This window comes from Amblyomma maculatum, chromosome 1 (assembly GCF_055883805.1).
Source record: "Amblyomma maculatum isolate TAMU_Amacu chromosome 1, ASM5588380v1, whole genome shotgun sequence".
NCBI classification, from domain to species: domain Eukaryota; kingdom Metazoa; phylum Arthropoda; class Arachnida; order Ixodida; family Ixodidae; genus Amblyomma; species Amblyomma maculatum.
This window is the reverse complement of record NC_139344.1, coordinates 443,094,857-443,102,600: the sequence shown is the minus strand read 5'-3', so window position 1 is coordinate 443,102,600 and position 7,744 is coordinate 443,094,857.

Sequence of the window (7,744 nt, the reverse complement as noted above, 5' to 3'; positions counted from 1 at the left end):
CCGCCAAGACGCGCTTTTATTATTTTCTTTGTCGCTGAAGATGCGCCCAGATGTATCTCGAACGATCCAGTGGCTCGTGTCCGTTTCAGCATTGTTACAAGGTTTTCGGGTAACATTTAGCTTGTTACCTGAAAACCTTGTAACAATGCTGAAACGGACACGAGCCACTGGATTGTAAATTCAGCCATACCAAAAGTAAAGTGCATTCCTTAGTTCCACGACGAACGAGCGTTATAGCAGCTGTCGTCGCCGCCCCCTTGTTTAATTTGTTTTCGGCGCAAGTCTGCCCAACAAAGAGCTTATTTAAGAGAAATTGCGTCTCTTAGATTGTTGCCTGCTGCTTTGTCCTTCCCATGGGTCAATATATACATCACCATATTGCTTTTCAACAGTCAAGCCGCATCCACAGCCGACAACTTTGCGCTCCGGATCCAATACTATTTATTCAGAGCAAAATAACCATGCCAGTGTGGGATTAATTGATGGCTCAAAAGGTTTTAGTAATTTTGCTCTTCTGTGCCAGTAGTTGAGTGCGATTGTCATCGCCGTTTGAGGTAGCCTCCTCAGCGAATAATCTTGAAAACTGCGGTCGGAGTTACACCCCTGTCACACGAGCAAGAAAAAACTCTTTACCTAAGCGGTCTTTTAGCGAGTTGAAAGCGTTCTATATTCAAAAGCAGTTGCATAGCAGACACACGGCGCTGGCGATCTCTTTTTAGCATTTCCTACCGAAGACGCTATCGAAAGCGCGCGCTACACCTTTAAACAAACGAACTCAAAATAAACCCAATAAACCAACGTATCGCAACATATAAATCAAATACATGGGTTAGTATGCGTTGTTTATAGTAAATTTAGTTACAGTATGTTCACAAACGGTAAATTGAAAAAAAGATGTCGCGTATCAGCATCGGCAGTTACCGTCACCACGTGATATCTTCAAACTGCACACGAGAGTGCTGTATAAAAAGTGCATTATTGCGCCTAGTTAACCTCCTGCGAAGCATAAATATCTTTTTGTACTGTGTAAACGTGACACAAAAATAAACTGCTGCTACTTTATTCACTAGATGATAAGCACTGGTGTACACTGGTGCGGAGGTTGCTCTTTTGACACTGTAAAAGAGATCGGCGATCTCCGGTTTTGGAAAAGACCGCTTCTGGAACGGCAATTGAACTTTGTCGTGTGTCTGCGGATCTGCGGATGAAACTGCTTTTAGGGAGGTGTCTTTTTATTCAAATGCCTTTACGTTGCCCGTGTGACACGGGTATTAAACGTCGCCAGACGAAGCCGTAGCGCGCGAAGCCTCCCCATCAAGCACCAATGGCGATCGTTCGCATGCTAGCATTGCATGCATTTGGGTTAGGCACTGCCAAGAGATGCCAACCGTTAAGCAAAGTAGTCCACGCGCTTAGAGACGACACAAGGTATCATTTCAACCATATTGTTGATGGCATAGTTGCCCTTGCGACACAAACCTTTGCCGCTTTCGAACCTCGTGAAGTCAAGAATGGGGACGCGCCGAAGATAGCCTTCACCCAAATATTTGTTTCCTCCGGCATCCTGGGAAAGCGGACACACGTCTGCGCACCAACACGAACGATTGCTTGCCCGACACGCCGAACGGAGATACTCATGGAAGGTTGCATCTGCCCAATTGGTCCTTGGTGGCAAAGCGATGTTCCTACGCGAAAAAAATGCAATGCGCCCGTCCCGCAGCCACTGCACGCTTTCCTCCCCCTCAACACCGAGATGTGACTGTTCACTATAAACAGTGCGCGCGAGGTTCTTTTCCTGACGCGCACTGTCTATAGCGAACGCACCTTGCGTTCCTATAGTGCTCAAAATAAGCTTCAGGGCATGTGAGGATAACGTGCTTCATAGTAATGCCGAGAAAAAAAAAATCACTGTTTCAAGGATCTTGAAACAAGTAGTTGTGGACAATAAAAATACGTATTCAAGACAACTAGTGGTAGAAAACACTTGCTCAAGGAAAATGGGCAAGGTAGTCAGGGCGACGTAGCCGGGTCACGAATTAGCAAACCATATCCTGTATAGGAGCACTCGAGCAGACGACGCTCTGGCGCGTGGATGCATGGATGGATGGAATATATGGAGCGTCCCTTTTGAAAGGGGATGGTAGCAGCAGCTATCATGCTCATTTTCCCCCCATATCTTAAATATTGATTTAGATTGGATAACTAAACCATCATTCTATTTATTCAATTTTTGTTTTTACATAACTAACATTATGTCACTTCTCTACTTTTAAGCCACCAATCTTCCAATCGTTTTTTGCTAGTTTCCACCGCCAGTTTATTCAACCGGCCACTGGTATCTCTAAACCCCAGGGCTTCAGGAACAGTGATTGCGCCTGCATCAATTTCCGGATGGATACTATTACATTCGAGTATAATATGGTGAATTGTTTCACTAGAGTTTGTAAATAATGTATATAGCTCTATGCTGAATCTAAAGACATGTTATAAATTCCATGCTCGACAGAAGATAGTTTTGTGGCGCAATGGATTAACACAACCCATCTCTGCACTGATGCTACTGAAAAATCTGTTCGACTCCTGTGTTATATTTTTTTTTCTGAAAAATGGGGGGCGGGGGGGGGGGTTCGCAATTGCCTTCACCGTATTATTTCCTACCTTCAGTGAGTGTATGTTACCTTTAGGTTGTGTTCACAGACACCTTTCACTAACAATCGGTATGACGATTGCACTATAAACAATTACCTTTCCCGTAATCATTTCCTGTCTTTAGTGAGTGTATGTTATCTTTAGGTTGCGTTCAGAGAGACCTTTCAGCAACTATCGCCGTTTAACTAACTGAGAGCGTCGTCTACTCCAGTGCGCCTACGGGATATGATTTGGCAATACGTAGCCGTGCCCTCACTCCGATCCTCTCTCCGGGACTCTATTGGCTGATGCAGCCGCCTGAGCTATATCAGCCAAGTGGTTTAGGGTAACGCGCTTGAAGCTGGGTAAGAGCGCCTCCCTCTCCACCACATTATGTTTCTTTACAGTTTATGGCTTTATTTTTTGGCAACACAAACCCCGTGATTTAGGTAGTCATTAAGACTGCAAAATGTTCATTGAGCGGAAGAAGAATCTAAGTCGATAGCCGGCCGTGTGTCTGAGCTGTTTTAGGACATAATACCTGAGATGACAGTCATCTGAATTATCCTGTCATTTACTGGGACTCAGGAATGCCGATCTCGTTAAGGAGACGCATTGAAGTATCTCACGGTATGTATTAAAGGATTGACGTGGTGATGGGATATGGTTGGGAGCAATCCTGGGAGAGGAATGACGGGGCAGCAGGTGTTTAGGTTTGTTCCGACGTGCAATTTGATAAATATCTACTGAAATGGCTTTTCTTTAGAGGAGAGGAAAGATACACTGCCTCGAATGTATTTTATGTAGGTCGTTTTTTGAGTCGGTAAGCACACATGTGGATTGGTGTGTATTGCAGCTAACACAATGACTCTTACTCCATGTATATGATGTCTATATTTCTAACCATTCGCCCTGCTGCCGTATGGCTTCCATTTACAGTATTGCGATGCCCTTGCAGAAACCCGGAGAATTCTCGAAGAAGGTTGCTAATTAGAAGTTGCGAATTAGAAGTGGCCCAGATGATCTTGATGCAGTCTTTCTCGGTCGTAGAATAATTGACTTCGGCTTTTGTAAGGGACATGCTAGCGTAGGCGATTACTTTTTCCTGTCTGGCAGTCTTCTGGACGAAAATGGCTCCTAGGCCTACACTGCTCGCGTCGGTGTGAATTTCGGTCTCGGCGTTTTCATCAAAGTGGCTAAGTACAGGAGGGCATTGCAGGCGGCGCTTAAGTTCGTCGAAGGCTTCTCCTTGCGGCGCTTCCCATTTAAAAGGTACGTCAGCCTTTGTAAGCTGCGTCAACGGTTCGGCGATCCGCGAAAAGTTTCTGACAAATCGTCGATAATAAGCGCACAGCCCAAGGAATCGGCGCACAGCTTTCTTGTCGGCATGCGGTGGGAATTGTGCGATTGCAGCTGTTTTCTCCGGGTCTGGGCGAATACCGTCCTTGCTAACGATGTGACCTAGGAATCGGAGTTCTTCGTAGGCGAAGTGACACTTCTCTGCTTTTAGCGTTAGTCCCGATGACTTGATGGCTTCCAGCACTGTCTGTAGTCGTTTTAGGTGGTCTTCGAAGTTTGACGAGAAGACAACGTCATCCAAATATACCAAACAAATTTGCCACTTCAAGCCTGCCAGGACTGTGTCCATTACTCGTTGAAACATGGCTGGCGCGGAGCAGAGGCCAAATGGCATCACCTTGAACTCATAAAGGCCGTCCGGTGTGATGAATGCGGTCTTCTCGCGATCTCTTTCGTCGACCTCAATTTGCCAATATCCGCTCTTCAGGTCCATCGATGAGAAGTACCTTGCATTGCAGAGCCGGTCGAGAGTGTCGTCGATGCAGGGAAGCGGGTAGACATCCTTCTTCGTTATGCTATTCAAGCGGCGGTAATCAACGCAGAAGCGAAGTGTGCTGTCTTTCTTCTTGACCAAAATGACTGGTGCCACCCAGGGGCTGTTCGATGGCTGGATTACGTCATCACGCAGAATTTCCTCAACTTGATCGCGAATGGCCTTTCGTTCTCGCGGCAATACACGATAAGGGCTTTGGCGCAGAGGTCGGGCGTGTTCGTCCGTTATAATGCGGTGCTTGGCCAGTGGTGTTTGTCGTACCTTCGATGATGACGAGAAGCACTCCCCGTAGCTTCGAAGAAGACTGAGAATCTGGTCTTTCCTGCTGTGGGCCAATGCCGGGTTGATGTCAAATTTGGGCTGACGGAATTGGTCCGGTGCGTCTTCCAGCGTTTGGTCGTGGAGGGCGAATACATCTTTGAGGTCGGCTAATTCGTCGAGAAAAGCGATCGTCGTGCCCTTGTTGAGATGCCGGTATTCTTCGGTGAAGTTTGTTACTAGCACCTGAGCTTGACCTCTCCGGAATTTCGCGATGCCTCTTGCGATGCCGACACCTCGTTCTAAGAGCAATTGGATATTTCCTTCGACGATGCCTTCAGCGGTTTCGATGTTTGCGCTACCTACGCAGACTGCGATGCTTGATCGGGGCGGGACGGTAAATTCTTCATCGAGGACGTTTAGAGCGATGTGTTGCATCGACGTCGTCGTAGCAGGAATGGCTTTGTCTGCAGAGAGCTTGATGAGCTTGGATCGCAGGTCGATGATAGCCCTATGTTCATTTAGGAAGTCCATGCCTAAAATCACGTCGCGGGAGGACTTAGGAGGATTTAGGAAGTACGCCCATTTACGGTTGTTCTTGCAGTGCATCGTCCCGATGGAGTAATCAGGTTGCCACCTGCGGTGCGAATTAGCGGGCCATCCCAAGCGGTGGTAACTTTTCTAAGCTGAGAGGCTAACGATCCACTAATGACTGAATAGTCAGCTCCGGTGTCTACTAGGGCAGTGACTCTGCGACCGTCGATATCAACTTCAAGGTCACTTGTTCGCGTCCTCGCATTGCACGTGGGCCTTAGTGTCCGATCTCGGCTCCGTCGTTTCTTCAGGTCATGGCCGGGGCATACCGTAGTTACTGCGCTGGGCGGCGTGGTCTGCTTGCAGTATGGTCGTGATGTCGTCGATGACGTCGTGTGGAGCGGCGGTGAAATGGCTGCGTCGTCGTTAGTGGTCGTCGGCGGCGGAGGATCTTCGTCTTTTCGCCGTTGAGCAACCTCACCTCCAAAGGTTGCTGCCTTTAGTTTCCACTGCGCTGGCTTGGGGACCTTCCGCGCACATTATCATCATAGTTACGTCCTGGCGACGCAAAGCGGGCCCTGTACGGCGATGGAGATCGGAACTGACGGCTTTGTGGCCCAATTTCACCGCTGCGCAGATAGTTGTCGATTTCTTGCGGTCGTTCACCTGGGCGTGGTCGTGGAGCGTCGACTGCAAATCCGCGGAGGCCGATTCGTCGGTACGGACAGTGGCGCAGAATGAGGCCGGCCTCACCACAGTGGAAGCATAATGGCCGGTTGTTTGTTGTCCTCCAGGCGTCGCACTTCCTGGGGCTTGGGGATTGTTGGTAGGCTTGGCGGGCGGGGGCCAAGGGGCGGTTTTCAGGAACAGGACGGTAGCGGCGAGGGCTCGGAACGTCATCGCGTCGAGGCGCAGGGCGACGTAATGCACCAGCGTAGTTCATCGCTGTTGCCTCTTGTACTGGAACAGTCGCAGCCGTCGCTTGAGGAATGCCCAGCGCCTGCTGGACTTCCTCACGGACGATGTCCGAGAGCGTCGCCACCTGCGGTTGTTGCGATGATGGCATCAATCGGCGGAGCTCCTCTCGCATGATCTCCCGAATGAGCTCCCGAAGGTTCTCCCCGCTAGCAGATGCGCTGGGGTATTGGCTGAAGTAGCCTGGTTGAAGCGGTTGCTCGCAGTGGCGCATCCGGGTGTCGAGCGTCTTCTCGATGGTCGATGCTTCACTTTCAAATTCTTCCACAGTTCTCGGCGGGTTACGGACAAGCCCCGCAAAGAGCGACTCTTTAACGCCTCGCATTAGGAATTTCACTCTCTCACCTTCGGTCATATTAGGGTCGGCGCGGCGAAACAGGCGTTTCATCTCCTGTACGTAGGCCAGGACGGGCTCGTTTGGTAGTTGAATTCTTGACTGGAGGAGGGCCTGAGCTCTTTCTTTTCGAACAGAACTTGTAAAGGCCATCAAGAAACCGTATGCGGATCCATCAAGGATCCGCATACGGGTGAGCCCGCAGCTTCGTCGGCCCGCAGAGTTTTGGCGGTGCATACTTCCTCATGAGCGGGATAGGGAGGAATTGTGTTAAGAGAGTACCTGGTAGCACGGGTATACTAAAGGAAGAACGGACTCGGTCGTCTCATGTGTTGCAGTTTTGAAGGCGAACATTGTAAACTTCAGGTTGGTATCCCCGTCCTTGGGGTCTCATACGATGTACACATAGAGCATGTTGATGAGCGTAGGGTTTTTCGGCGCTCTGTCAAACCGCTGGTTTGAGGGCGATATATGTGCGGAATGCCGAAAATGTGATGCGCACAAACAGAGTTCTTTTCTTTATGTACACCCTTCCAATTATTTACCTTGGGTGTTGGCCGCCGCGTCCATAACGCGGTATCACGGAGCATAACGGCGAAGTAGGCGAGAATAAGCGCGCGCATGCGTGCCATCGTGGAAGTTGCAAAAGGCCGTTGCAACTTTCTCCAGCCAGGGCACTACGGAAACGGGAAGCAACCCCACCTGCTTTTTTGTTTCCTTTATAGCTCTTATTCAGCTTTCTCCACGCCCCTAAACAAAGATTAGGGAACAAAATGTGGTACCCCGTTATTTATTGTTAGGGAGGAGGGTGAGAATTGATAAGCGAAATAATCCGATAAAATGTCGAGGCTATCGCACCTTACGTTACTTAACGCCATTCGTCTCCTTTCTTAACAGTGTGACCAAAGAAATCCTTAATTTGTTTTCGTCTCACTTTTGTTTTTGATCTCAAGAAAAGCAATAAGTTCTCTCTCTGGGACATTGCCAGAGCGTTTGCCCGATTCTTTCCAGGATTCAAGTTTCCAGGCAGCAGGGTATCCCGTGCAGATATCTATTTTTCTTTGCGGCACAAAAAAAAAGAAACATGAAGAAAAAGAGCTCATACTCCACTAATATATTTTGGGGTCGATTATTTCGCTCCATCTAGCTCAAGAGCTGCCATT